This window comes from Branchiostoma floridae, chromosome 7 (assembly GCF_000003815.2).
Source record: "Branchiostoma floridae strain S238N-H82 chromosome 7, Bfl_VNyyK, whole genome shotgun sequence".
NCBI classification, from domain to species: Eukaryota; Metazoa; Chordata; class Leptocardii; order Amphioxiformes; family Branchiostomatidae; genus Branchiostoma; species Branchiostoma floridae.
The window spans coordinates 21,021,112-21,039,695 of record NC_049985.1 but is presented as its reverse complement, the minus strand read 5'-3'; positions in this window follow the sequence as shown (position 1 = coordinate 21,039,695).

Genomic DNA, 18,584 nt, shown 5'->3' with positions numbered 1-18,584 from the left:
CATAAGAAAATTATATAGGTGATTGCGCCTATTAGCGACAATTATGCGTCTTGCTTGGACATTTTTTTACTTACTGGTCACCACGCGTGCACGTAACAAGACCTGAAGGTCCTTTCACCTAAAGGCCACTCCAAGGTTACGGGTTACATTGTAACTGTAACAGCATCTCTTTGCCCTAGGTCAGAAACATCATGATTAAGACCAGATCAATTGCTCACTAGGAGTGGGGACTAAGTGACCCAATAGGCCAAGCAGGAGTTAGGAAGGCTGCTCGGGAAAATTCCCTAGGCCATTTAAGCTGGAATGTGACATTTTTGCTCTGTCAGAGCTTTAGTTTTGTCAATGTAACGCGTTCGCACCTGTATCTGCATGTTCCCGTTGTTGCATTTGTATATACAGTCAAACCTGTATTAGCGGCCACCTTTGTTTACCGGCCATCTGGCCCTAGTGGCCACTTTTTGTCGGTCCCTTGGATTTGTAATGATTAAGAAATAAGCTTAGCGGCCACCTGTCCAACGCGGCCGCGGCCACACGATTTCCGGTCACGCAGATACAGAAACACTGCCGATTACGGCCACGCGGACCGCTGATCTACAATCATTCAGACATACAGCGGCCGTTTCGTCACCCTACGCCGGATTTGAAACGTTTTTATTTTCAAAACAAAACTGCCTACCTCCCGATATACGAGGTCATATAAGTTCAACAGACGACGCCACTATTACGGAGGTAAATTGTAGTAAAGTTACGTTCTACTATCGCTGAGGTTCATTTACATTACAAAAACATTCTAAAAAAATGTTACACAGATAAAATTATATGAACTTCAGACTACAGTGGATTTTATTCTTACATTTATTAAGAGATAAGTCTAAAATGACAGGCTTTTCTTTCGAGTACCACATTAGCATAATGGTGGAATCTGACGCGTGAATGCGAGCGGGAACACACGGACGGCGAAGTATCAAAGGTCTGACTGTTATCCATGCAAGCCGAAGGATCAAAGAATTATGACGATTCCGGTCTCTTCAGACAATATCAACTGTAGAACATTTCATTTAGTTTTTGTTTTCTGAATACATATAGTGTAGCAACCATTACAGTACATGTACAGTACTGTATTATGTGAATTAGGATCAATGGTTAATAAAACCATGTGTAACTTGTTGCTTGTGGTAAATTAATCAGCATTTTCTCTATAGTGGCCACCTCTCTATAGTGGCCAATGTTGACCAGTCCCTTGAGTGGCCGCTATAGACAGGTTTGACTGTAGTTTGGCAGGTCCTCCTCAAAGAGTTGGACGATGATGCACGATTTTTTTTCACGGCAGCTGTTTTTATAATCAATGTATAAATTTTTCCAATTAATATTTTTTTTCTAATCTACCACTTACCGTTGGTATTCCTTAGCTTCATGTCCATCGCACGAAGTCCTCTGTAACGGGACATGCCGTCCGAGGGCAAGTTTCTGTCGGGCTTTTGATGGATGTGTGCCGCTGAGCTATAGCCACGGAGACGAGTAAATATTTATTTCTTTATTGTTAATAGGCATTTTTCTTCTAACAGTGACGTACTTTTAAAGGTAAACACACGTACCTCCAAATTTTCAATAGTTATCTGTCCATATTGATCACGGAGGGACATAGTTCTCGCGAGACTTGCGTGGATCTCGCGAGAGCTAGGTCTCTCAATGATCAAGATGGACAGATAGTCATCGAAAATTTGGAAGTACGTGTGTGTACCTTTAAGAGAACGTCGCTGTTAGAAGAAAAATTCCTATTAACTGTGCTCATACGTGACTAATGAATCTCTTTAATGTTATTTCTTTATCTTTTAGTGGTAGGAAATCATACTAGAGAAACGTTTGCCAGATGCCGACAAGAAAATCGTAGGGAGTCCCTTCACACAGATTATAAAAAAATGAATGATATTAGTAGATAAGTTCATACCACTGATTCATATCTTATCGTATAAATTAATGGTACTGATCAAGGGAATATACGAAAACACAGGGAATTGAAACGGGTAGAAGAATAGAGGAAGAGATAAGGTTACAACATGGCACAGATTTAAACAAGAGTCCGTAGGACACAAACCTTGGTGAAGTAATTATGGTATTTGCGGGGTGGTTTGATATCTTTTGGACTGATAAAATGCCACATTTCAGACAAATCCTCTATGCAAAAAGATCTTAAGTCTATATGTACGAAGCCAAATACCCAGACAAAAAGGAGCTTACTGTTGTTCGAAAGTATGAAAGTTAATCTTAGCAAAAAATGGCATTACAGTATTTTCATAGATCATTTGCATAATACGTAGCTAAAGATATTCCTCTCCATCTCAGTTACATATGTCACGTGTTTGAGAGTCCTATCATGAAAGGCAATGGTTCTATAAACTTTCCTCTTTAATTTTAAGCAAATAAGCTCTTGGTATTTAGTTGTCTAAATCATTTTTTATTTTATTTTAACTTGTTGACTATTTTCTAGAAGCAGTAGGCGACAAAGAACGCCACGTTTTTTTCTGTAGGTATGGGTTCTGCTAGCGGGTGAAAAAGAGAAAAGCACTTAAGTTAAACACACGTGATATTAATTCAAAAACAGCGAAAGTCTCACATTCGGTCTGTTTTGCAGTATTATCTGCGAATACGTCATGCAAGTGGAGTGTGGTCTGGAATCGATCAACACGTTGAAGGAGCTTGGATGTTTGGGTTTGTTAGTTCACTTTCTACCATTGTTCTTCTGTATCGCAATGTATGATGTCGTGAGAGGAGGGAGGGAGGGAGGGAGGGAGGGAGGGAGGGAGGGAGGGAGGGAGGGAGGGAGGGAGGGAGGGAGGGAGGGAGGGAGGGAGGGAGGGAGGGAGGGAGGGAGGAGTGGATGGATGAATGGATGGATGGATGGATCAAACTCGCACGTCCGATTATTGCTGACATTAGTTAATGACTTTCAATACTTTGTCTTTTAGAAATCGACAGTCAGTTTCTTCCGTGTGGGGATGACGTCAGTCCTGGAGACGACACGGAAGTGTTCCACGAAAGCGAGGCTTGTGATGGTATAGAAGACTGTCCCTCCGGGAAGGACGAGGACTGTGATGGTGAGTGGTTGATCTTTATTCACAGTTGGTATATGCTCAGGACAGTCGCCAGTCAATCCTTGGCACATTGAAATTTACACACAAAAACACAGAAAGGCAGTCCCAATAACTCACATTTCTGACGTTAGTGGCGTACGAACGTATCTTCATATCATAGCCCATAATCTCAGCTGTTTAATAAATCCACTGTCATTGGTAAATCTTACGGCATAATTTCTAGAAAAATACCCCCAAACCCTCAAATGCATCACCATGTGAAGAGGCCCTTGCACAACCAGGAAATATTCCCAACATCGTATCTCCCAGTAAGAACAAAAATTCAGCTTTTTGGCCATCATCAGAAAGTAGAAACAATTCCCTGTCACATCCACCTCAAAACTGTCAGAATTTCCACCCATTTTTCAAAGAAAAAGCATCTTTAAGTTTTAGACCCGGAACTAGTTTCTATTTGCATGGCGGATGGCTGGCGGATCCCTACAATCACATGCAAAGTTTCGGTGACCTTCTTCAAGGGCATACTGACTAGTTCTACTCCACACTCCTAGTCTACTTTTGTATATGACATATTATGTGACAATACCTATCCTTGTATATATGACGATACGCAGTGAGCTTTTAACAAAAGGTTATTGCAATACGTATCTCTTGAGACCGTAGTGTTGGCGCCTAGCTTCAGTGAACAATAGAAGCAGTCAGTCAACTGCACTGAGGAATGTGAACGTTGTTCGCAATATCTTAGTTGTGAATATAGAATCTTTTTTTTCGAATGTGATAAAATTATTCATAGATGTGATAATAAGGCTTTTCCTGCTAGAATAGGAAATCAGATGGTCTCCAGTCCTTAAGAGTTACAAAAACATGAGGATCCGTCAACCCCTTCTTGAGATATTCCCTTTCACTCACTCGGCGAGCTCGGAATCTCCACATAACTAATTTCCTTCACCCCTCTTTCACAATCCGACACTAAACTGGCTCCTGCAGTTCTAAACAAGGTAGCCTAAAACCTACACTCTAGTTCTAGTTCTAGTTCGTAATCCGCAAACTTCCTGGTAGCTAGGAATATCACGCGAATGGAGGAGGCGCAGCGTCTGGACTACGTATGCGACGACAGCAACCTGTTCTTAAATGTGTCCAGTGAGGGGCTGTCGACGATGTGGGCGGAGAGGCCGTTCCATTCAGGAATTGTCCTGGCGTAGTAGGCATACTTTGCTGTGTCACATCTGCATCGTAGAGTTCGGTACTTATGTGAGTGGTTGGCACGGATGCTCATGTGTGCTGGTACGAGGCGAGTAAGCGGACCGTTGGTTATCTTGTACATCATTACTAGTCGTGCAGCCTGACGTCGCGACCGACAGGAGTGACGGCCACTTCAGGTTCTGTAGGAGGGCAGTAACACTGACATCAGACCTGCGGTGGTTACTCGTCGCGAACCGTGTCGCTCTTCTGTTGACCATTTCAAGTGCGTCGATGTCCTTTCTCAGGTAAGGATCCCAGACGACTGATCCATAATCGACGGTGGAGCGGACTAGGCTGAAGTATGCAGTCTCGCGGACTTGTCGAGGACAGTAGCGGAAATTTCGACTGAGAAAGTGAAGTGTATGGTTAGCTCGTTTCACTGTTGTGTTGACATGAGATGACCATTTCAGGTCATTGTTGAAAGTGACACCGAGATACTTGGCTTTCTCTGTCTGTTGGAGTAACTCGCCACACATCTCGTACATCCAAGTGAGAGGGTTCTTGTTACGCGTAATTGACATCGTGTTACACTTCTTAGGGTTGCATTTCATGCCCCAAGTAGTTGCCCAATCCTGTAATGCGATCGTCCACGGTGAGAAGCAGTTAGGTTTCGCAAGTGCGGGCTTTGCGAAATCTATGTTGGTAGTCTTGTGAGAAGATGGTGTTTCTCTAGGTGGTTCAGGATGTGCTTACATAAGACATGTTCCATGAGCTTGGATATTACACAGGTTAGCGAAACTGGCCTGTAGTTGCCCGGATTATGTACTCCGCCCTTTTTGAAGACAGGAGTTACCATGGCCTTAGTCCAGTCTTCTGGGACACTCCCATGTTGCGACGGGAGTTGAAGAGGGCTGCGAGCACTGGGGCTAGCTCGCCAGCTAGCTCTTTGAGTACGCGATTCGGGATCCCGTCTGGTCCGGACGCTTTGTGCGGTTTTACGGCATTAAGGAGTTTACGAACTCCAGCTGGGTGCACGGTAAGGTCAGAGATGGGTGGGTGTGGAGGACCCATCCAAGGAACATAGTTCGATACCTCTGACACAAAAACGGACTTAAACTCGCAACAAGATGAAGGCTTTGTCCTTAGCCGCTGAGAACAGCTTTTCTTGGTGCTTGAGTGGTGGGACACCAATGAAGTTCTGGCGCTGGGGTTTGATGTACTTCCAGAAGAGTTTCTGGCTCCCTTCATCTAGCCCTTCCTTGATGGAGCTGTTAATGTACTACTGGCTGGGATCTCGCGCGTTTGAGATCCCGGGTAGTCTCCTTTTTCACTTGACGAAAGCGCTCAAGGTGTTTTGGGTTCTTTGACTTCTTTGCTTTTTTGTACATACGGTGTTTTCTTCTGGTCTTACGTTTCAGTTCGCGGTTCATCCAAGGGAGATGCTGACGTTTTGACGTAGTCTTGGATGGTACATAGTACGAATAAGGTCGTGAATTTTATTCCAATTATCTTCGACAGTGTGCTTATTGATATTGGTAGTTCACCTGGCACACGCTCTCTAGAGTTCTTCTCCCAGTCCACGTCTCCAAGGTTAAAGTCCCCGCCGAGAATAATGGTACTCCCCGGATTGTTCTTAGTGAGACCTCTGATGTGTCTGATGGATTTCTCCAGTTCATCTAGCTTCTCACTGTATTTGCCACTAGGTGTCCTGTAGTAGCTACCCAGGTAGAGTGACTTATTCTTTCTGAGAGACACTTTAATCCATGAAACTTCCGCTTAGATCTCGCTAGGCTGCTCGACTTCCACTGCTGTGTAACAATCCCGTACAGCAATCAACACTCCACCTGCTCCACTAGCACGGTCCCGCCTGACTGGCGGTGAATAGCCAGGCGGCATAAATTCTGCACTGTGGTGATGTGGCCCCAACTTTGTCTCACACATGAGGATGGCGTCAGGCTTGGTATAAGATACGAGGTTGGCAAATTGTGCCACCTTGCCTATGATACCATCTGCGTTGACTACCAAAGTTCTCCAGTTATGTGACTTAGGAGGGAGGATACCTGCAGTTACGCTGTCCTGAGAACAGTCGGTGGAATGGCTGCTGTCGGGAGGGGTTTTGTTACTCAAATTGGCAGCAGGGAGAGACAGATCTGTTTCATCACGTGGTAGGCTGTTCCCAGTGTCAGGAGACATCACAACGGGACTACTATGGTAACTGGGACGGAATGATGACGGTGAAGGGCCGGACGACGGAGAGTCACTTGTGTCATGCAAATAATAACTATTTGAGTCCAGTTCGAACGAATGAAACGTGTTGTTATCACTATTGGACTAATTGCACTCGGAACAAGTCCAATGAACGTTATGTACGTTGCTTAATTCTTCGGTTGACATACCGTGACAAGATCGGTGGTACCAGATGTCGCAGTTGTCGCAGCACACAGCTAAGTCACTCCAGTCTACCCTGAGGTCGTAATATCCACGCAGGTGGGTGTCTCGTTGTTTGCCTCCCAGAGGGGCTGGTATGCGAAGTTTACATGGACCAGGATTCGTTTCAACATCACCACTTAACAGTAGCATATACATAGCACAGTTCTTTGTGGCGGTAGCATCGGGAGAACAAACACGGCGAAGGGATGCATGCAATCGCCAGTTCAGATCGTAGCCTCTGGTGTAGGAACACAGGCCAACAACAACACTGGCGGTGGGGTCTCTGGTGGGCATACCGAGTTTACGTCAGAAGTGTAAGTTACTACCTGGCATGTTGGTGTGACCATTATTAACCAGGATGCGAGCGGTAATTGACAGTAATACAAAGGAGAAGAGAACCAGCCTACTTTCTTTAGGCGAGGCCATTTTGCTGTTGTTGCTGTAACTATGGACCTCCCTCTAATTTAAGTGGTAGATCCATTATGGCCGCCGCCGTCGGTCTCGCCCACAATGTTGTATTTAGACTTCCAGTACTGGTGACTTGGGAGTCCTATGGTAGCGATGCCGCAGAAGGAAGCATCCACTAACCTTCGACGTAGTTCTGTGAAGCTTAACGGTCAAGTTGGGCATGCATGGGTCTACAAACTGATGTTTTCCATGAGCTCTCCGTCCAACACGTCTTGCCAGTCCGCGCTTGCTCACTCCTCCGCTTGCGCACATCTACACCACTAACATTCGGCCCCGAGAGCTTTCTTACACTAAAAATCACGCCCACAGCATTTACATAACTCGAGATATTAAAAACATGAAGCTCTGTTTTGGTACCGTAACAAGTGGCTAGGGGGTCCAAAATCTAATCGTTTCCAGGTCTCGTCAAGACCTACCCACATACCGAATACCAATACAATCCAGCAAAGCTTTCTCGAGTTATGCTGGTCTTCTACAAACTTACATACATACATACATACATGCTCCCTGCCTGGAATTCTAAACATTCTTATTGACTGGCTCCCTGACTGGAAATCCAAACATTTCCTATAGACCAGCATTCCTGTGGAAACATGCCTGTACAATTCCTAGAATTTTTGCAGACTGAACACAATAATATACCATTTGGCTTGCCCCTGAGGCGTCGCCAAAAACGCTACCAAGAGCATAACCTTCTTGGCAAAGATAAACATATCTGGAGTCAGTAACAAGTAAGTCTCCACTGTGTAACAGATGGCTGTGCGATGGAATGTCTGACGGACTTAAGTTCTCCCTGCGTGCCGAGTAGCTGGATCTGTGATGACATACCTGACTGTTTGGATGGGAGGGACGAACAAGGGTGTGTGCAAGGTATGTAGTGGATTGATAATTCAATGAAGAGCAGACAATTGTGCAAACCATGCTTTTGATCACTTACTTAGGCTATAAGGTCACATTCCCAAACCGGAGCCCGGTCGGAATGTTTGTGGAAACGAAATACAAAATGTTTATCAATAAATATACACAAACTAGAGTTCGGGGACCTCATACCTCCATGAAATATTTATTGCTTTTTTGTGGATGGTATGTATTTTTATGGTCGGTTGTATTTGAGAGTAATGGTTATAAATGTTATGGGAAAGAAGTGGTGTATTCATTTAATGACACAGAGAATGTCCATCTGATAAGTAATTATTAAAACGTGACACTTAATTGACAATGACAATGAAGTTTATTGCATATTCATGCCCCATTGGGGCTAAATGCAGTCAGTTTGGTACATAGTAAGTAATCGGAAAGCTATACATATATATTACAGTTTACATGCTTCTTCTGTCTTCTTAAAACATGCGTGGACGAGCTTACAGAGTTTTTCCAGTATATCGTAGTTAGATGATGACATAAGGTATTTGAACAGATTTTCCTTCGTCAGGTGCGCATATTTTTTATCTATATGTGTAGCCTTAGCGAATGCATTTCGCAGATCTTTGTACAGCGAACACTCTAGGACAAAGTGTACTTCGTTTTCTACATACATGAAACTCTTATCGCAAAATACACATAGTCTATCATCAGGAGGAGTTCGGTTATATCTACCAGCTTCAATTTCCAGTGGATGATCGCTTATCCTTAGTCATGGCCCGGCGATATCTAAAATTTGCTATATCCAGATATTTTTCTCTTTCATACGAATGCTTAAATTTTCTGTAAGTTCTTAACTTATTTCCTTGATTTTCCGTCGTGCCAGGAGAGTTAAGATCTGAGAAGTTTGGAATAAAGTTGTCTTTTAGTCTTTGTTTTATTTCGGACTGGGCGAATGAAGTGTTGCGATCAGTGTTAATCAATAGGTAGGCAAAACCTGACTCCTCCAGGATTTTACTAACATTGGATAACCAGCATGGTATGTTACGTTTGTGTATACGTAAGTCCTGTTGTACACGGAGAGCTTCAAATTGAAGGCTACTTGTTGGTACTTCTTTAACTAATCTTTTGTAATACGAATACAATCTTGTATACACTTCGATCCACAGGGGGTACCTTCCAAGTTCTGCCCTTGTTGCAAGGTTACTCGCATTTTTTCTTACCCCTAAAATTGATTTGCAAAACTTAAGATGAAGTTGTTCAATAGGAGCCTTGTCATTTAATCCACTCTTGCCCCATACCTCTGCCCCGTAAGTTAATATTGGGACTATGCAGGCATCAAATAGTTTACAAAATACTGACACTGAAGGATTGCTGTCACCCAGGGTTGTTTTGATGCTGAACAGAGCCCTGGCAGCCTTTTTTTGCAGTGCTTTCATTGCCGTGGTGAAATTGCACCCGGCAGTAAACACTACTCCTAAATAGCAGTATGAGGAAACTATTTCTATGTCTTTGTTGAGTAACTGGAATTTGAGATTTGGAAACATCTGCCCCCTTTTGTTAAATACAATGATTTTTGTCTTATTTAGGTTCACTGATAATTTCCATTTGTTGCAGTAGTGATCTAGAGTATGTATTGCATTTTGAAGGCCATTTTGGCTAGTTGATAGTAGCACGAGGTCGTCTGCATACAATAGACTTGATATACTGGATGTATTTAACAAAGGTGCATCAAAATCCCCTGCATTCAGTTCACATACCAAGTCACTTACATACAGGTTAAATAGCGAAGGGCTTAGAACGCAACCCTGCCTAACTCCTATCTCGACAGGAAACTTTTCACTCAATCCTATGTTGATTTTAACACTAGCTACGGATAGCTACGGAAGCTTTTTATCACATTGAAAAATCTGCCGGAAATACCTTTTGATAGAATTTTGAATAGAAGACCCTCATGCCAAATTGAATCAAATGCTTTAGATAGATCCACGAAGCAGGCAAATAGTTGTTTTCTTGATTGTGTGTATTTGGATATTAAGGTTTTCAGGACAAATATGTTGTCTGATGTTCTGTAGTTTTTCCTAAATCCAGCTTGGTTAGGTTTGAGTATTTCGTTTTCCTCCAGAAAAGAGGAGATTCTTTTGTTGAGTATAGAGGTAAATAGTTTTCCGAGACAACTAGAAATAGATATGCCGCGGTAGTTGTTAGTGTCGTCTTTTCCTCCTGATTTGTATATGGGCACTATGTAGCTATTTGACCAGGTTTGGGGAATATTCCATTTGAGAAAATGTGATTAAATAATTTAACAAGAGGTTGTAAAAGTATGTAGTGTCCTGCTTTCAGCATTTCGTTAATTATCATGTCCTCGCCGCTCGCCTTTTTATTTTTGAGAGCCATTATTGAACAACTAAGTTCTGACTCTGTGATTGGGTAATCTATAGGCCCTTGCTTAGTGTTGCGTTCATCTAATGCCTTTAGTTTGTCTATAATTTTCTTCTCAAATGTCCTGTCAAAATTCTGTTTCTCAATCCTGCGTTTCTCATGCAGTGCTTTGAAATGATTTACCCAGGAGTCGGGTGGGATTTCTTCTTCGGAAGTGGAGTTGGTGTTCTTTAGTTGTTTGAGCAGATTCCAGAAGGCGGTTGGATTACTTTCCTGAAGATTTTGGAGCTGTATTAAACAATCAGTTTCATAGTCTTTTTTGCGTTTTCGTATTAGTTTGTTGTATTCTTTTTTCTTCCTAAAAGCGAAAAGTTCTTTCCCCGCTACCGCGAAATTAAATCCCCGCGAACTTAAATGCATTTACAGTATGTGCCTCAGAGCGGTGTGGTGGGAGGAAGTTGGGAAAGTTAGAAAGAAGAAGGGATTTGGCAAACTTTAGTCCGAGATCTCGACGTCTTACCTGCAGAAGTATGCAATTTATAGAAATTAATAGTTGATTAGCATTTATAATGAGGATCTCCTACTATTACAATGTGTTCCACAATAGGACCTTGATAAATGTAAGATATGTTTTATATGGAGGGTGGAACCTGTACAGATATCATTCATGCAAATAAGGGCCTAATATGCATAATTAATGCAAAGTGTGATAATTACGATGCATCTTAGTTTCTCATACTGACACATATCTATGATGTTAATATGGTTAAGAACAGCTTTACTTATTGACCTGAAGGCACATACAGACATAGAATTAGAAAATGTAGGTACAATGAAGTTTTAGTTTGAACTTACTGCTGGCTGGTTATTTTTCAAACCACAGTTGAAGGGCTTGTTTGGATTCAGAGCCCTGCTTCACTTATGCCAAGACTGTCATTAATCACAGCAGCTGCCTGGCCGCAACTGTTAGCTGCTGGCTACATGGCCCACGGGTGATTAATTACCTGACCTACATACGTCACCGGGACATGCCTGTTCCAATATTTCGCAGATATAGGGGTGATTTTTTATATTATTACATCGATTATAATGACAGATACGGCGCCCAAATCTCATCGATTCGAGCTTTCATCACACCCCACCAACACAACAAGTATGAAACCAATCAATCCAGCCGTTCTTGAGTAATCTTGTACACAGACAGAGACACGTAACAGAAAATATAACCTCCATTCCATGACATTTCATGGAGGTAATTATGCTGCTGACAATTTTTTGTACGTTTTGTGTGTTGTGTTGTCTTTTATATTACACTTTTCGTTCCCGAAAACTGCCCGGCCGGGTCCCGGTTTGGAAATGTGACCTTAGCCCTCTTTATTTCTCATCTGTTTCTTCGCTACTTCCTTTTCCAATGTAAAGCATGTTGCTATCTTCGTTCCCGGTCTCTCTAAGTACCGAAAACAACCGAAAATCGGTAATTAGTGATAGTTTTTTTCGGTTGTTTCTGGTAGTTTTCGGTTGTTTTCGGTATTTAGTGTGACCCTCAGTTCCAATGGACAGTTTGCAGGTTGCCTCTCCAAGTGGTTGAAATGTTTTGTGTACTCTCCATGACAGGTGTGCCCAAGCACTGTTTCTTCACCTGCCGTAACAACGTCACCTGTCTGCCGTCACGTCAGCTGGGGGACGGGCATCAGGACTGCGCTGACGGAGAGGACGAAAGGCTCACTGACGGTGAGTGAAACCGTCATGATGACGCACGGGTTAAGATAGTCTTCACACATTCTCCCTAAATGCTTTGTCAAGTTTATCCTGACTACCGTTCGCGAGAAGAGCTAAGGGCACAACCCGTTGTACGTGCCAAAACGTGGGCAATCTTTTGGAATCCGTAAGTGGTAAGTACCGCCTCCGTACGAACTCGTAGGAAATCCGGCGGATTTTGGAGCACGCAGACACGCCGTAGTACTTTGCGTGCAGGCAAAACTGTGTGTGCGCTGCGGATTCGCCCCCCGTAAGTACCAGTACGGGCGACGCGCCTGCCTTGTACAGCCTAAACGTTTTCAGAAATACGTGGCGGACGTGGCCTCCCAAAGAAAACGTACTGACAAACTGCTCTTACGGCGGGTTGTGCCCTTAGCTAAAGTGTGACGGAAGTTGGCTATGCTTGCAAAATAGAAGTACAATAAAGCGAGTCCGTATGAGGATACCTGGATTTAGAAAATGATTATGGTCGAAATAAAAAAAATGAGATAACTTTGCAAAGTCAGGTGCATTTGTATCCCCAAAAAATATCCAGGAAAATGATACACGCTTCTTGAGCGGAATTCTCCTTCAAACCCTGAAATTGGATCACTTTTTTGACGTAACGTTAATACGATGATCTTCATCATAAAATACTTACCAATACTGATTTTCATATTGTGCCATTCTAACTTATAGCCAAACATCTGTTGCTACAGTTGAACATGCTCTGGGGCTTAAGTGGGGCTCCTGTAGCTACAACTGTTCGTCAGTCTACGGTAACGCGTCGTGCGTTCCTGACGCGTTCAGCTGTGACGGTGACGTGGATTGTTGGGGGGCAGAGGACGAACAGGGCTGTGAAAACGCCGAGCAAGATGCCGGAGGTACTGATGGTTGCCAGACGTTCACCTGCGACCTGCCCGGTCTCCTGGACCCGATCTGTGTGCCACCTCACCAGATCTGTGACGGGTACCCGGACTGTGTGTCAGGGAAGGACGAGCAGGGGTGCAGCGTGACCACTCAAACCGCCACAAGCTCGAGCTCCGGTCAGCAAAGTCCTGCGGCGGGAGAAAAAGTGACCGACACTCCCACGCGTGGTCAAGAAACACAGGAAGGACCGACCACAGAACCGACAAGTGGTCAAGGATTATTCGAAGACAAAACAGGTTAGAAGACCAATGACGTTCTGACACTAAAAGTCAAAATCAATGTTGTAAAACTAGAAATAAGCATGCACAAACTGACACTTCATTGTCACGCAATCTTTGAGTCAATAAATCTTAGGTATAAAATTCGGATTCTTTTTAGCATCCACGTCCATACTGAGCACTATATCCGGCTCTTTAGAACTCCGTGCTCAGCAAGAGTAGGGGTGGGTACCGGTACGGTGTATAGGTACAAATCTGCAATTTCTTGTCGGACCGATCCGGAATTCGAAAAACCGGAACCCGGCAAAATCAGTAGACTGGATGTTGGACCGATTGAAAATTAACAGATTCCTCCACTTAACAGAATCCTTTGTAGCAAAATGGACCATTCTTTTTAATATCGCCCATTCACAAGTTTTCACAGACATCAGGTCCAGGTTCAGGTCCAGACTGATCCTCTGGTCCTGGCCCGTACCTGTACCTGAATTATCTGTACCGATTCTCACCCCTAAGCAAGAGCGTTCTGAATAGTAAGATATATATATATATATATATTTCTAGTTGGAGGTTTCACTGCTCGGAGCCGTGGGACCCAGGAACAGGCCGTGGTTTGGATGACAGCCGCTGCGCTGGGCGGGCAGATTCTCTATCGTCTGGCTTTCTGATCTACACTAGGTCTCCGCCAACGGAAACAATTATTTAATACACTACCTTGTATAAGGAATACAAAATAGACAGCATGAAACATACGCGGAAACAAGAAACGTAAACGAGTAGCTTTAATAATCTTTTGTTTTAATGGTGGTAAAATTGGTGATGAAAACATATATATCGACAGTAAGAAATTGAAAAAAATGCTAAAACTGTAACATTAAAGGCTAATGTAATAGGATTTTGGTAGCAAAAATTCTAGTCTGGTACCAAAAATTCAGGAACGACATTTTGTCTAATGTTTTCATACATAACGGGGGCCGCCCCAAGATGATAGGTTTTTTACGCGCTCGAATTCACGGCGCTTCATCACTATTTGCCAAAGAGTGGTCAAGTTTTGATCAAAGAATTTTTAACATATTCATCTAAATACATTACTTGGATTTACTTGGATAAGGAATACATTCATTCGGTTCATGAACCCTTCACCCTCTGCGAGACAAATGGAAAACAAGTACCGAGGACGTTATCGTGAATTTAAATTCCGATTTTGAGTTGCGTTAGACCAGTGCCAACAGATGCCTCTACACCTGTTTCATAGACTCTAAAAAAGCTTTTGACTGCGTCTGGCGAGATGGTCTACGTTGCAAACTCAATTATTTAAACATAGGCGGCAAGTTTCACAACTTGATTAAATCCATGAATTCTAATCCGCTGACATGTGTTAAAACTCCTACCGGCCCTATATCACTGTTTACAACAGACAGAGGTACCGGTGTAAAGCAAGGATGTAACCTCAGTCCTACTCTTTTCAAGATAATTTAGTTAAAGATTCGGATAACATGTCATACATGTGCGAACATGTGTGTATGACGGCTTTCAAAAGGTGTCCATTGACACCTGTTCCGCCATACCCTCCATATATATCGTCATCGAATATGGAGAATCATAATAAATAAAATAAATAAATAACCCCGACTGCGACCCACCCTCTCTACATTAGACCCACCCTCTCTACACCACCTTCTCGTTTCCTGTCTATATCCTTTACGCAGATGATGTTGTGCTACTTTCATAGTCTGAAACCGGCTTACAATGTGCCCTTGACAGGCTTCTTTCTTTCTGCGAGAAATGGAAACTGCAGGTGAACCTAAAGAAAACTAAAGCCGTGATCTTTAACAAATCAGAGAGACTCCTCAAGAACATAAATTTCTTATTTGGCATAGATAACATCGAAATCGCAAACTCCTACCCCTACCTAGGCCTGACGTTGTCCTCGTCAGGTACTTATTCCTTAGCTAAAAAGAACCTGTCTCTAAAGGCACGTAAAGCTGTATTCGGCCTCAAACATCTCACTCTTTCAACCATGTCCCCCAAGACTCTACTTAAGCTTTCCAATACGTGTATTAAGCCCATAATGTTATATGGTAGTGAGATTTGGGGTATAGACTGTGGAAAAGATAACTGCCCAGTGGAAAATATCCAAACCCGCTTTTGTAAAAATATTCTTGGCGTGCACAGGAATTCCTGTAACTCCGCATGTAGAGCAGAACTCGGAGTCTATCCAACAGGCATAGATATAGCAATCCGCATAGTTAAGTATTGGCTACGCCTTAAACAGTTAGATTACTCTACACACCCTTTACAAATAGACGCACTACTCTGTTAACAAAATGTACCTTTAAACAATCATAAGAAAACTTGGCTCCAACATGTAAAACAAATACTTGAGAAAAATGGTTATTCCTATCTATGGAACTATGCTCACTCTAGAATAGACAACAAACATATTTGTACATTGTTAAGGAAAAGACTGTCAGACGTGTATGTCCAAACCTTTTTCCAGCAATTGTCTAAAGATAACGGCAAACTAAGATTTTAAAAACATATCAAAACCGAATATGCCATGGAAACCTATCTATACCAGAACGACGCTGACAAGAGATCCAATGTATGTAAGATAAGAATCAGTGCTCACTCACTAGAGATAGAAAAGGGTCATTATAAAAAAGTGCCAGTTCAAGATAGATTGTGTAAATACTGTGCGACGGATGCAGTGGAAGATGAAATACATTTTATATGTAACTTCCCCCATTATAAGGTCGAAAGAAACAACCTTTTTGACACAATCAAAACAATATTTCCAACTTTTTACCAGTTAGTAGACCTAAAAAAAACTATATTTCTGTTAAAATCACAGAACCCACTAATCATTAAAGAAGTGGGACTTTTCATCAGCCACTGCCTCCAAAGAAGAAGTCAAACCACCCAGTAAAGAAAGTAGAAGCATGTACATAGATAGCTGACGTGTGTGTATTTAGAATAGACACTTGTTACTTTTTACTGTCTGTATCATTGCAATTAGCCTACGGGCATGGATTTGCAAATAAATAAATTATTATTATATAAATCCAGACCCATAATGTTACAAACTGTTTCCATCTCACCATCCAGCCATGCTATATAGTGTCTTCTTGTTCACCGACCGACAGATGCAGAAACGCATTACAGAGCAACGCTACCCAAACATAACGTGATGGCGTAGCTTCTAACACAAGTATTGAAAATATACCCTGTTACCCACTTAATCACTTCTGGGGCCTACCACAATGTCCGCTCATCCGGCGGAGGCAATCTTCATACCTCAATTCGGAATGCTTTTGAACAAGAAAAAAATAGCGGGAAGGTCTTAAATAATCAAGGTTGGTACGTAAGTGCGGATGCAAAAATCGTTTTGTGAGGTAAAGTGGGGTTAGACAGAATGGAAGTTTAAGGAAATATTTTGTTGCTTTTGTCCCAACTGTATTCATCTTTCGCGCTCAAACTCTCTCTCTCTTTCTCTGTCTACCTGCCTGCCTGTCTGCGAATGACTACTCTTCCCACAAGGAAATGGTTTCTTTCGAAAGTAACCCTTTCAAACTCAGAATCTAAGAACTCTACTAGCTGCGTCACAGTCCACGTTTTCTTTCTAACCTTAAGTGAATTCCTTGCTTTTTAGTCATTCGCGTTCCCACCTGTTTTCTCCGTTCCGTCAAACTCGGACACATGTTGTGTAGCAGTACGTAATCATTGATGGTAAAGTTTCACCTGTGAGCACTGTGATCTTACACATTACGACAGGGGGCGTAACTGCACTTTTACCTTCCATGCCCCCACTGACGTTTTCACGCGAGTATATTACTTCTCCCGCGTTTTATGAAAAGTGATCTACAGTTTTCTTCTTCTGTACCACCCTGTCTTCCTAATATTTGAGATCTATAGCAGCATGCATTTTATGAGTTTCACGCGAATATAAATGCATTTTTAGCACTTCAGCATGTTGCAAACTAGACCGAATTTTACAGTAGATAGGTGCGGTTAGTTATTTTGGCGACGGTTGCAACCTTTTGACCTGATCGGATCTACCTGTTTGTGTTGTTTACCTGGAGGGTTGGTTTGCAATGGCGGTAGGAAGACCGAACGAACAAAACCCACCACAGCGTGTAGGTTCGGAGATATCACGCGCGGTCCTTCCCGTGTCCGAACAAGGCCATGATAGGGCACGTTACCAGGTTATCACGTACTACGAGGTAGATCGTTTTATCTAAAGAAAACGCTCAAAGGATGCCTACACCACATGCATGGAGGGAAGGTAGTTCAACAAGTAGTGACTTGAAACAAATGAAACTCGGGGTCACCAACACCCCCTCCCACAAGACGGGGTTTGTTCTATCAGGCACGTACGAGGGGTGATCAATAAGTCCCAGTTCTGACCAAGGAATAAGGTACGTTATTTCAACTTAGGGGCAAAACTATCTAGCATAAAGTCCTGTATTAATATTTACCAACTTTAACATTATTCTGCTACTTTCCAGTCAACGATTTTTGGAAATCAGTAGGAAAAAACAACCATTGTGATTTATGATCAGAGAAATTGTCAAAATGTTTGACGTAATTGACGTCTTATTCTTGTTTTATGGCGGTATGACATAAACGCTTGAGTGCAAACATCCAATTGGAGTCATGTGCCCACAAGAAGTGTATGTGGCTCAGAATTTATAGGTCCTGGGTTCGAATCCTGCCATGCTGCCGTTCTTGTTCTCCTCTGTACTTTCCTCACACTTCAAATGTGGGTACCTGACTTCGTTTGAGAGATAAGCGGTGGGGATGTAATCCACATAACCAAACAATGTTCCTATAGTACAAGTTACTATCTTCTGACATCTGATCCCCAAGCTAATGCAAGCTTGTGCATAAAAAAATTCAGGCCAAAAAATTCATTATATATATTCAGTATAAAATCTAAGTTTTCAGGAAGGTTGAGCATTTGACATTGATGTTGATATATGTATTTTTCCGAATATACATATATGGCTTATATTTGCTCTCTTTGCAGCTGATTTGTCAGATTTAAATCATAGTTGAAAAACTGCAAAAATTGATGCGCGCGCAGGTGTCATGGTCTTATGCTGTCAGAGTGCATTTGTCAGGATTCGGCGTCTCGTACACACACTATGGCAAAAGGGTTAAGGAAGAAAGTTGTGCTGTAGATATCACATTTACCCATCTCCAAGCAGATCAGTGCGGGGGCTATCAGTATCCAGCCGGCCAGTCAGACTTTGTCCCAGAGATTTTCAAGACTAGTTGTTATTCGTTT